General features: G+C 38.2%; 1 pseudogene; it reads right to left on the bottom strand.

Moving 5' to 3' along the window:
* LOC107664546 (von Willebrand factor A domain-containing protein 7-like) overlaps nt 1–13381 on the bottom strand; it is a 19861-nt pseudogene that overhangs the window by 626 nt on the left and 5854 nt on the right.

The following is a 13381-nucleotide window of genomic DNA, read 5'->3' as shown; positions in this document are numbered from 1 at the left end:
CAATTTATGTTAAGTTGTTAACATTTGGATAGCTGGTTGAGATAGTCTAGATTATATGTTCATGTTGCAACATGTACCACATCATTCAATGCAAGCACAAAACACTAAGTTAGCTAACACATGACCTTATGTTTATGGCACATAACAAAAATCCTTTATGTAGTATAACTGTCATTGTCCTTAAGTGTATATTAATAGAATTTCTTTGAATGCATATTTAGAAATCAGCGTAATATTTGTCAAATTATTTATTATTGATATTCAAAATATACAGTGGGTACAGAAAGTATTCAGACCCCCTTAAATTTTTCACTCTATGTTATATTGCAGCCATTTGCTAAAATCATTTAAGTTAATTTTTTTTCCTCATTAATGTACACACAGCACCCCATATTGACAGAAAAACACAGAATTGTTGACATTTTTGCAGATTTATTAAAAAAGAAAAACTGAAATATCACATGGTCCTAAGTATTCAGACCCTTTGCTCAGTATTTAGTAGAAGCACCCTTTTGATCTAATACAGCCATTTTTCCACTGCCTTGCTGGATGGAAATGCTCTCGATGCCTGTGCCATTACCGTCTGTGATGTTGACAGACAGTTCCCAGTTTGATGAGTTGCAAGAGGAGGAGTAGCAAATACCCTGTACATTGACAATTTCACATTTTGGAGGTGTGAAGTCAGTAACCTGGATGAAACAGTAAAGGGTGAGTTGAAACAACAGCTTAGTATTGAATTATGTGGTATATACATTTAATTAAAATGACAGTAAAAACAATAGCATTGTGAAATGTTGTTATAATTTAAAATAACTGTTTTCTATTTAAATATATTTATTCCTGTGATGGCAAAGCATCATTATTACACATCATTACTTCAGTGTCCCATGATCCTTCAGAAATCATTCTAATATGCTGATTTGCTGCTCAAGGAACATTTATAATTATTATTAGCAATATTGAAAACAGTTGAGCTGCTTTATATTTTTGTGGAAAACCATGATACATTTTCTTTCAGGATTCATTGATGAATAGAAATTCAGCAAAGAACAGTATTTATGTAAAATAGATATTTTTTGAAACTAAGTCAAAGTATTCACTACAGCGTCTGCTCAATTTAATGCATCATTGCTAAATGAAATAATTCATTTCTACAAAAAAAATTTTTAAAAAAATCACACTGACCCCAAACTTTTGAATGGTATTATATATTAAACAAGTCAAACACAATTTGTTTTGTGTGAAGAAACAATTGGCTGTCACTCACAGAAATCATTTAGAAATCTAAACTGTCCATTTTCTTAGTGGGCCACTAGTGCAAAATCAGCAGAGAATCTGAAATGACTGAAATAACATCCCACATATAAGTATGCCTCATTCCATTTCCTTATCTTATAAATTGCACAAGAGCAGTTTGCTTTATCAGTCTGTCTGAAACCTCTGAGGTTACCTTGGAGAGAACAGAAAGGCGAAGGACAGCATAGTTAGAATCACTTCCTCCAGGGCTTTCTGCCTCGATGGTTAGCGTAACATCTGTGCCTGAGACCGTATTACCAGGTGGAGTGAGAGACACTGTCCCCTGAGCACTGCCGCCACTCACGAGATTGAGCCTGTGAGGGCAAAGAAACAGAATTGTAGCAAAGAGTTTTGTTCTTGATAAGAAAAGCTGATTAAAGCTTGTATGTCAGTCATTACGGAGTGATTTGAGAACCAAGTGAAGAAATTACGTTGATGGATGTGTCATAGGGATGTTTTTGTCATTCCTTGCACGGATTGTGTAGATACCACTGGTTCCATTGGTTGTAACAGTAAAATTGAGTTTAAATACTTGTCCTGGTAGCATGGAGCTGTCTGCTATTGCCTGTAGATGGAGAGAAAATTTCATTAGAATTTAAATTTGATTTGTTTAAACAACTAGCGAGCAGCCTACTGCCTTCTAAAGGAAGTATAATGGGAACTTACAAGTGACTGATTTTCATACAAGAGACTCGACCCACTAGTTTTTTATGTTAGCACGTTGCTAAGCTAACAGCACAACACTTAAATCAGCTAAATAATACAGTCCACAAATATAATCAATTTTTAATTTCAAGTTTTAATAAGAAGAATGCACTAAGAATGCAGTTTGTACCTTGATGGTGACTTTAGACTTGAGACATCTGTGTGGTGGTCTGCCTCTGGAACAGGCTGGTGAAGGTCTTGTCTTTTCCTTTCAGCATTACTACAAACTCTCCTTCTGGCACTTCGTTCACAGTAACCAGGTAATCTCCATTACCCATTTTCTCAATGGTTCCATTAGACACTTTGACCCCGGACACCTCCATGAGAACAACCTCCTGCAGCTCTAGAGCCTCCGGACCTTTCTCTCCTGTCAGTGTTAGCAGCAGCTTAGCCAGTGAGCCTAAATAAAGAGCAAAATATCTGTACACTTCCATTCAAATCATTCAATAAGAATTGTTTAATGGTTAAACAGCACAACGGTTTAAACCTGTTGATGGCCGCCCATCAATGGCAGCAAATCCAGGATGGGGTCCTTTGAATTCCTCCACAAAGTCGTAGATGAATGTAATCGCACTCTGACCTGTAAAACATGGTTTCAAATTAGAAAGGCAAAAAAGGGTCTGAATATTATCAACATACATCTCAGAGTGCCACAGCATTTTTATTACTATCAAAATTACTAATTAAATTGTTTTAATTAATTACAATGTTTTTTTAATCAATACTCCACATTAGCCATTTTCCTCTTAATATTACAAGAGTAAAGAACAAATATACATTTCTATCATGACAACTCTCTGAAGGTGTTATCATGGTAATGGATATGACAATGTTAATGTATTTGGTCTTGGCGGAATAGATCTGCTATGCTGCTGCTGCTGCTGCTGCTGCTGCTGCTGAATTGTTGCTGTTGTTGGTTATTGCTGTTGTTTTAGATTATTGCTGATATTGCTGTCGATACGGTGCTGTATTTAAGACATACTGCTGCTGCACAAATAGTCTATGTAGCAGATCTATACAGGTGGAGCTGAACTCTGAAATGCTCAAGCGAATGCTAACCAGCCATTTAAATGTAAAGCAGCAAACTCAGTGGCTGTGTGTGCAACATGAACCAATCAGCTTGGTTTAACGCTGTAGGTTTATGCTGTAAATAATATCATAGTTTGCGTTAAGGACCCAACATGCCTGAGTTTCATGAGAGAACTTGGCATTTATCTGTATTCTTCTCATAACAGGTTGGCAATAATTTTAGTGTTTGGCTTTGCATTGATTTATCAAATAAGTACATGATGGCTCACCCATCACTTTTATGGAGTAGGGCCGCGTTGTCGTCATGTCAACGCGCCACAGGCCCATCTCTGTTCCGTTTACTTGGATTCGTTGCAGGTTTCCCACTCTCTGAATTGTTCCCAGAGGTCCGTTGACAACAGTGTTCGATTGAGTCACTCCTGGAAGCAAGTGTATTCCGTTAGGCGATAAAAGAGGAACTTTGATATCTTATATTGAAGCTTAACACAATATAATACAATCAATTCTTGTTGGGGTTATTATAGTTTTACATTTTTTAATTTAGTTTTAATTTATTTCTTTTCTTTTTTTTAAATCATGAAAATGTATTTTGGTTACAAAAAAATATTTGTATTTTAGTTTATTTAGTTAAAGGTGTCACTGAATTTACCTGTGGGGCTGCGCAGGTTGAACGTGAGGCCAGTTCCTGTGATGTAGATGGTAGTGTTGGACACAGACCCGTCCAGTAAGAAGGGGAAATTCTCTACACGTCCTGGATCCCTAGAGCACTGAAGAATTGTCACCTGATAGATAAAGAAAGAGTGTGCAAACATTTGCAAAAATGAAAAGACATAATAGAAAGTTATTTGAAGATGCTGTTTTTTGTATTTGCAATGTCAGTGAGCTAGCATAACCATTTTGTTTGTGAGATGTTGACAATTGTGAAAAGACTATAAGACGCTGATCATACCAGGGCTGATGTAGAGGTGTCGACAATGATGTCAGTGGCTTGAGAGATGCTGGACTTGGAGACCTCAATGGCTTGACCGCCAGAGGCCAAGGCCATGTCATAATACATCTGAAACTGTGACGATGCACTCAATGCCCTTCTCCTCCTGCTTGATGCGGTCAGTAAGAAAGATACCTGAAAAGAAAGGCCAAGAGATGGAAAAGTGGGAAACTGATGGAGGGCTGGTGAATTTTATGATGGCATGGACTGCATGTGAAACAAGGATGGATAGATTTACCGTAGTCTTGGTGCTGCTAATAAGGGCAGCTATGGTTTTCTCCAGGTGTGTATCCTTAGGTGAAGCATCCGTGAACACATATATATATATATATATATATGAGGAGGAAGGAGCTCCTGTCAGAGCCAACTGTGGGAGAAACCGAAGGTTAGAAAGAAGAGGAACCTTGACTCCTTGTTCAATAATCTAATATTTCTTAGTTCTAACTGGGAACTATATTGGTAGTATTCACATATGACAACTGAGATGATTGGCTGAAAGGCCACACAACACAGTACCTGAAGTGCTGACAGGCACATTTCTGGGATATCTCCTCCTCCATCAGCTCTGATCTTGGAGATCTCTGATTTCATCACATCTGTGTCTGTGGTTCTTATTAGGGGTCCAAATTCTACAAATTCATGCAAAATATATACATATTGTGTCTGTAAATAATTTAGATTTATATTCATTTAGACCAGTGATGGGCAAACTTGGCCCTTCCAGGCCACTTTCCTGCAGAGATTTGATTCAACCCTGATCAAACTCACCTGCCTGTAGCCTTCTAGTAGTCTTGAAGACAATGATTAGCTGGTTCAGGTGTGTTTGATTAGGGTTGGAGCTAAACTCTGAAGGAAAGTGGCCTGGAAGGGCCAAGTTTGCCCACCCCTGATTTAGACTATATATCTGATCACTTTTGCCATAATACGAATGACAAAAAGTACATCATTGCCTTATTTCAAATCCTAGTGAGCTACCTACAAAGACAATATTTGAAGTCACCATATCACAAAGCCTTTATTATGCTTCATTTTGCTTATGTCTCCTAAGATACCTAATTTCGGTCAAATACTAAGGCAGCACTGCATGTTTTTTTCACAGGAAAATTGAGGGGGGGAAAAAACAAGATAATGAACCAATGTTGGTAATAAATAAATTGCATCAATAAAAACAGTTCAGTGTAATTAAAATTGTTGTTTTTTTACCAAATATTTTTATGTGCTATATGTTATGTATGTTTTTTGCTCTCACTTGGATCATTAAACGGCACCAGAATGTATTCAGATGGTTCATCTTGAGTTCCTTTTTTACTGTCGATAATGTTGAAGGCGACTCTCTTGGCCTCTGCAATGTCGTCTGCCATACTGCCTGTGGTGTCGATCACAAAAGCCAGCACTGCAGATCGCGAAATACCCATCAGCCTGATGGAGGAGGAAAAAGAGAAATATTTTGGCTAATGGATTCAAAACCAGATTTAAAAAAAAAAACATTTATATTTACATACACCATTAAGATGTGTGTGGGCAATAAGACAATGTATCTTCTGCTCAAGAAGCATTTCTTATTATTATTAAAGTTGAAAACAGTTGTGCTGTTAAAAAATGTGGAAACTGTGATATGTTTTTTCAGGATTCTTTGATGAATAGAAAAGAACAGCATTTATTAGAAATAGAAATATATTTGTAACATCACAAATATTTGATAAATCTAATGCATCTTTTCTGAATACAAATATTAATGGCTTTCAAAAAAAATCTTACAGTCCTCAAGCGTTTGAACAGTGGTGTAGAGAACAGGTTGTTAAAGGGATACTCCACCCCAAAATGAAAATTGTTTACCCTCATGTCGTTCCAAACCCCTAAAAGCTTCGTTCGTCTTCGGAACACAATTTAAGATATTTTGGATGAAAACCGGGAGGCTTGTGACTGTCCGATTGACTGCCAAGTAAATTACACTGTCAAGGTCCAGAAAAGTATGAAAGACATTGTCAGAATAGTCCATCTGCCATCAGTGGTTCAACCGTAACATTATGAAGCGACGAGAATACTTTTTGTATGCGAAGAAAACAAAAATAACGACTGCACCATCAACGTAGCACCATTCTGAACACAAGCAGCGTACACTATTCTGTGTCAGCCGCGCTGCACGGATGCGCTGTTTTCGTTCAAATCAAAGTGTAAATACACCTAGAAAACGTATCCTTGTGTCGCGGCTGACACAGAATAGCGTACGCAGTTTGCGTTCAACAGATATTCTCCAAAATGGCGCTACAGTGATGCGGAGAGACACAGAGGAGACAAATTGTTGAATAAAGTCGTTATTTTTGTTTTCTTCACGTACAAAAAGTATTCTCGTCGCTTCATAACATTACGGTTGAACCACTGATGGCAGATGGACTATTCTGATGATGTCTCATATTTTTCTGGACCTTGACGGTGTAATTTACTTGGCAGTCAATGGGACAGTCACAAGCCTCCCGGTTTTCATCCAAAATATCTTAAATTGTGTTCCGAAGACGAACGAAGCTTTTATGGGTTTGGAACGACATGGGGGTAAGTGATTAATGACAACATTTTTATTTTGGAGTGGAGTATCCCTTTAAGAGAACAACTCCCAGCTTTGCAAGTTATAAAATCTCTTAAAAGTTTAAGAAGGTTTGTCTAAAGATATGAGGAATATATCTCCATACCGAAGGTAGTTATAGTTTCCTATAGCTCCACGGATGTCCTCTAGCAGCTCCATTGTGGCTTCAGCTGCCAGGTTCACAGCATTCTTGTGGAGATTAGCATTATGGGAATGGCTCTCATCTTTACTGATCCCACCTCGAGGATTCTGGCTACTGCTGAGATCAGTCTCCCCACCATGGCTACATTTTCCTTTTACACATAAAACACAAATAAGAGCAGTGTTGGGGAAAGTTACTTTTAAAAGTAATGCATTACAATATTGCGTTACTCCCTAAAAAGTACCTAATTGCATTTATGGAAAATAATGTGTTATGTTACTTTTGAGTTACTTTTTAAATCTGGGCAGGGCTTGCTTTTTTGTTTTTAATATAAAAAAAAAAGTTATATAAGAAACCAAAAGTGAAATGAATATGCCTGTAAATTCATGTCTGTACAGTAGAGGGTTCAAACAAATTGCATGAAGAATATGACACAAGATAAGAAAGTTCAACACTATTCAGCAATAACAAAAAGCAAACGCAAATGTGTCGTTTTTGCTTACGAGTATGGTTGAATTGGATTATCGAAGGTCAGTAGCAAAGACATTGATTAATAAAATGGGATTAAATACATAAATTATATTTGTCTTATTTAACATTTAATTATTGCAGGTTTGTATAATATTCTGAGTTTGTATTTGACTGTTTTTATTGATTTTGAGGAATACTGAATTTGTTTTGTGCAGGTGAGATGAGTAAATACATGTTCATATTTAGTCTAGAACTACAGTAACATCATGTTCACACAGCGCACACAACACCTCTGCACTTACTCCCGATTTCTCTCAACATGGCAACACCAGAGCTGTCAGTCAATACATGGGAAACAAAGTAACTGGAGTTACTTATTTGAAAAAGTAACTCAGATATTTCCTTCTACATTAAAAAGTATGCGTTACTTTACTAGTTACTTTAAAAAAAGTAACCTGATTAACTCACGTTACTTGTAATGCGTTATCCCCAACACTGAATAAGAGTTTCTGAAGTTTTAAAACTTCTCTCCAAATCAACTTTCTCAAATCCACTTTTAAACAGTAGTTTTCGCTCCTTTTTCCACTTCTAATCCCTATTGAAGTGTTGCTTAAGTGAGTAAATGGAATAAATCAGATACCTTATTTTTTTTATACGTCAAAGGCATTTTGATTTAGCTTTTTTCACTTACACTATACTTGAACTACACTATTTTAACTAATAGATGTTTTAGTTCTGCTTTTACTTTTTTAATTGCTGTCAAAAAGTTGTTTTCTTTGGTAAATTTGGACACTGCTTAATTGAAACCACTCCTTACCCCATGAACACAATATATCAAATAGATTTTGCTGTATTATGTAATAATGGAAAGAAAACAAATGTGCAAAATGTGTCAGGAAATAAGTTGAGCCACAACCTTACAACATCCACCAACATCCTAATTACAACAACATTTTTTGAAATAAGTCCACGCTCAGTTACGACAATTTAAAAGGGCTGAACACCAAAACTTGGTCATTTGAGTTTGATTTGTGTTTTCAACAGCTCATCTATTTACATAGTTACTAGGTTTTGCAAAACCAAGACTGTAAAGTTACTAAGTAGTTGCTAATACATTTTGAGTTCAACTTGAATTTTTTGCAGTATGTTTGCTCATCCGTGTCTCTTGGTAGGTCTCCTCACCTTGAGGTTTTTTAGGGGAGAACAAGCCCATATATCCTGAAGTGAGGTACTTCCCATTCAGAATGGCAGGAAGCAGCTGGTTTGGACAGGTACCACTGGCACAGTCACTGCATGTTGGCATTGCAATGTCTGCACATTAACACATTCACATCACAATCATGCACTCAATTTACTTATTTGCTGTTTAGGAACAGTCAACATAGATTAATATCACATAATATGATATTTACTCCCGACTGAGTGTAACCTGTTATCAGTTAAGCACCAAGTCATCTGTTCACTTATCTCCAGTTTTCATTAAAAACATTGATTATTAAGACCTATTACACATGAACACTGGACATGTCAACACTAAAAAAATTGAGTAATCTCTTTTTTTTTCACATATGAGTCTCTCTCATAAATCACACCCACTGGCTTTATGTACCTGCAATCTTCTCAATGTTGAGATCCGGTTTGATGAGGTTGGCATATGGACTTTTGTTACCTAATTCAACCCAGTTACTGTGGCTGTAAAAATCCTGGGGGGAAAAACATGAATTAACATAATTGTCACGTGTATGTTCCTGTTTGTCCTTATTTGGTTTGGTTCCTGTTCTCATTATTAGTTCATCACCTTCATTCTGTTCACCTGTGTTGATTGATCATCTCATTTGCTCCTTTGTTTCCCTGTCTTTATAAGCCTTCAGTTTCTGTCTATTCTCCGTCCTGGATTAATGTTGATTTAATGGTACACGTGCATTGATGCTATTTAGCTCGCCTGTTATTTATGTTAAAGTGGAATTAAAGTCTATTTTGGTTACTCCTTCCTCATGCGCTATCTACAACCATGGGCTGTGACAATATTAAAGATGGAAGTTTTATTTTGTGTTTGTTTAAAGATACACCTTTTTAAGGAAACGTGTCACAACCATTAGCAAAAAAACTTATTATATATTATGTTTTTATCCTTCCAGATGATTATATATATATATATATATATATATATATATATATATATACATACACACTCATACAGTGGTGGCCAAAATTATTAGAACTCTAGTGTTTTCACCAGCTAAAAATGGTTTTAAGTCAGTTATTTTTATCTTTTGCTGTAGTGTGTCAGTAGGAAATATCAGTTTACATTTTCAAACATTCATTTTGCCATTAATTGTAATAATCCATTTTAATTTTGAGATTTTCTAGTAATTTTTGTGTATATACCACTGTATACATACATATAGATTTGTGTTGTTGCTTAAAGACACACCTTTTAGAGAAACATGTATATTTATATTTATTAGTGGTTTAGATTTTGTATGTTTTTAGTCCTTAATGTATTTTCAATAGGTAAAAGTGTCAACAAATAGTTAATAAAAACATGTTCTTGAGCAATTCTGAGGCAATATGCTTGTGCAATGTCACTGATACTGATTTATCGCCCTCTTGCTGACCTGCAGTGTGTGACACACTCGTCCCAGTGTTTCTCGGGCAGACTGAAAGTTGTCGGTGCGGATGTTCACTTTAATGGCCGCAGTCCCCTGAATGATAAGGTTGCGTCCCTCATTGAAGGCCTCATTATTGAAGTGGTGTGGTGCGCTGCTCATGAAGTCCTGGTCCACAAAGCCATTCTGCTTGTAGATCTGATTCAGTGCTGTGCGGAACTTGGCCCCCAATACCTCACCTGTGGCTCTGCCCAGACACGCACGCAGCAGCTCTTCTGCTGATGGGCCCTGAGTTAAAGTGGGAAATTAAATTATGTGTCATCATTTTGAAAAATGACTTGGTCTATATGTCTTCCAAAGAAGTGCACAGCTTTCATGGTAGTTTTGTTTTATGCCTCTGCTTGTACACAGACTCACCGTGGGTTTGAAATCTCTTCCTTCTGATTCAGCCACTGCTTCACACACCTCATGGATCTTCGCCATTACAACATGGTCAGTAATGGTCACATGGGTGTTTCTGCTACCCCCAACTGAAATAAATGCCTGCACCCTGGACACCACTAGTGCGATCAGGGCCATGACGGGCACTGATGACTTCATGATCATCTGATTGAACTGAAGTGAACAAATATTTTTCTTTTAGTGAAGCTGCCTGTTCAACAGCACTAGTTAAAGAAATGTGAAAACAACTATGTAAGAGACATTTTCATTTCATTTTTCATTGTGAGACACTGAGGGCCCTCTTTTAACGATCTGATCTCATGGTCTAAAGCGCACGGCAGCAGGTACACTTAGGGGGTGTCCGAATCCACTTTTGCAAGTTTAAGGACGGGAAAAACGGTTGGCGCGCCCTGCGCATGGTCTAAAAGGGTTGTCCCTATTCTCTTTATGAGTAATGGGTGTGTTTTGGGCATAACATGCTATAAACCAATCAGAGTCTCATCTCCCATTCCTTTTAAGAGCCAGTTGCGCTCGCGCCATGGCGTATTCGCTATTAAGGCTGATTTATACTCAACGCGTCCGCAAGTTCGCTTAGGTGCGCGCGGCAAATATGATGTCATCGCTGTTTTGGCCGGAAGTTCGCTTTGAGTGCGCGCAACGTCGTTTCGCGTGGTGGTGTGCACGACATTTTTTGTACCTTTCCACGCACCTCCGCTTCCGAAGATGCACGAGTTCAAAGCAACTCGGCATTTGTGTGAAACAGAAGCAGTTTGATGTGAAGTTCAAACTCCACCAGGTGCAACTTTCAAGGCTTTGAGGGAAAACAATGTAGAGTTTTTTTGCATAGTTTGTCCAAGGCTTTTTAATTGAAGTACGTTTTATTTTATTGTATAAAAATAGAAATAGAATTCATTTAGATACTATTTATACACTATTTGCTTAAAGTTGTCTTGGTTTTGATGCGAAATAAACACAAAAGCTTAAGATTATTTTAATCAATTTGTACATAAAGAAATTATTAATTCATCAACTCATTCATCACGCGAGAAATCTTGTACCGGCAAATGACTTCTCACCGGTGATTCTCAAATCTCGTTGGTTTTAGAGGACAATTACTCCTCGTTGCCCCCTGTTGTTTCAAAGAATAGTACAACGGCGAGTTGTATAAAACAAGTATAAAAGCCTCGTCCGTTTGGGAAGGTGCGCGCGCAGTCAGCAGAGGCTCGCGAAGCGGAGCTAGGCAAAACGCTTTACACGGCGGAATTTGCAAGTGCAAAGACTGGGTTGCGTTCAGCCCTGACAAAACGGTGCAAAACGTTTTTTAAATGGAAACGGTGGTGCGTTGAACACCCTGTTCTGATGACGCAAGAGTTGCAACTATGGCAGCTGAGAAGGCCATTCTTTGGTGAAAACAACTATGTAAGAGACATTTTCATTTCATTTTTCATTGTGAGACACTGAGGGCCCTCTTTTAACGATCTGATCTCATGGTCTAAAGCGCACGGCAGCAGGTACACTTAGGGGGTGTCCGAATCCACTTTTGCAAGTTTAAGGACGGGAAAAACGGTTGGCGCGCCCTGCGCATGGTCTAAAAGGGTTGTCCCTATTCTCTTTATGAGTAATGGGTGTGTTTTGGGCATAACATGCTATAAACCAATCAGAGTCTCATCTCCCATTCCTTTTAAGAGCCAGTTGCGCTCGCGCCATGGCGTATTCGCTATTAAGGCTGATTTATACTCAACGCGTCCGCAAGTTCGCTTAGGTGCGCGCGGCAAATATGATGTCATCGCTGTTTTGGCCGGAAGTTCGCTTTGAGTGCGCGCAACGTCGTTTCGCGTGGTGGTGTGCACGACATTTTTTGTACCTTTCCACGCACCTCCGCTTCCGAAGATGCACGAGTTCAAAGCAACTCGGCATTTGTGTGAAACAGAAGCAGTTTGATGTGAAGTTCAAACTCCACCAGGTGCAACTTTCAAGGCTTTGAGGGAAAACAATGTAGAGTTTTTTTGCATAGTTTGTCCAAGGCTTTTTAATTGAAGTACGTTTTATTTTATTGTATAAAAATAGAAATAGAATTCATTTAGATACTATTTATACACTATTTGCTTAAAGTTGTCTTGTGTTTGATGCGAAATAAACACAAAAGCTCTTAATTTTAATCAGTTTGTTTATTTATTTATTTAATTTAATAATCAGTTTGTACATAAAGAAATGATTAATTCATCAACTCATTCATCACGCGAGAAATCTTGTACCGGCAAATGACTTCTCACCGGTGATTCTCAAATCTCGTTGGTTTTAGAGGACAATTACTCCTCGTTGCCCCCTGTTGTTTCAAAGAATAGTACAACGGCGAGTTGTATAAAACAAGTATAAAAGCCTCGTCCGTTTGGGAAGGTGCGCGCGCAGTCAGCAGAGGCTCGCGAAGCGGAGCTAGGCAAAACGCTTTACACGGCGGAATTTGCAAGTGCAAAGACTGGGTTGCGTTCAGCCCTGACAAAACGGTGCAAAACGTTTTTTAAATGGAAACGGTTACATGCTGCTGCTGATTGGGCTGACATGTTTGACACACCCACCAAACAAGAGAAAACGTATCTCAAACCCTGTTGCACACCGTTTTCAGGAAGCATGCCGTTCAAACCGGAAACCGTTGCAAAACGTTGTGCAACGGGTAGAGCTTGAACTTGCACCTGAACGTGTCTCAGAGAGGAAACGGAGCTGCTTGTGCGCGAGCAAATAGGTAGCCTAATTCTGATACATGCAATGACTATTCATTATGACATGTAGGCATTTTTATATTTATGTAGCATACAAAATAATAATCTTTTACATGGTAATCCTTTCATTTTTAATATTTGGCATATTTGTGTGCTGCTGTGTGTGTAATAAGCAGAGTGTACGTGCGTTGTGCACCCGCCTATACTAACGCGCTCTTCAAATAATAAAAAAATACTGCGCCATTGACTTTAGGGACCCTATCATACACCCGGCGCAAGGCGCGGCGCAAGTGTTTTTGCTAGTTTCAGCCCAACGCAGTTCTCATTTTTCCATCCTGCGCCACGTTGTTTAAATAGCAAATGCATTTGCACCCATTTGTGCGCCCATGGGCGTGCTGGTCT

This window comes from Sinocyclocheilus anshuiensis, unplaced genomic scaffold (genome assembly GCF_001515605.1).
Source record: "Sinocyclocheilus anshuiensis isolate Anshui unplaced genomic scaffold, SAMN03320099.WGS_v1.1 scaffold331, whole genome shotgun sequence".
Lineage (NCBI taxonomy): Eukaryota > Metazoa > Chordata > Actinopteri > Cypriniformes > Cyprinidae > Sinocyclocheilus > Sinocyclocheilus anshuiensis.
This window is presented reverse-complemented; position numbering and strand designations above follow the sequence as displayed.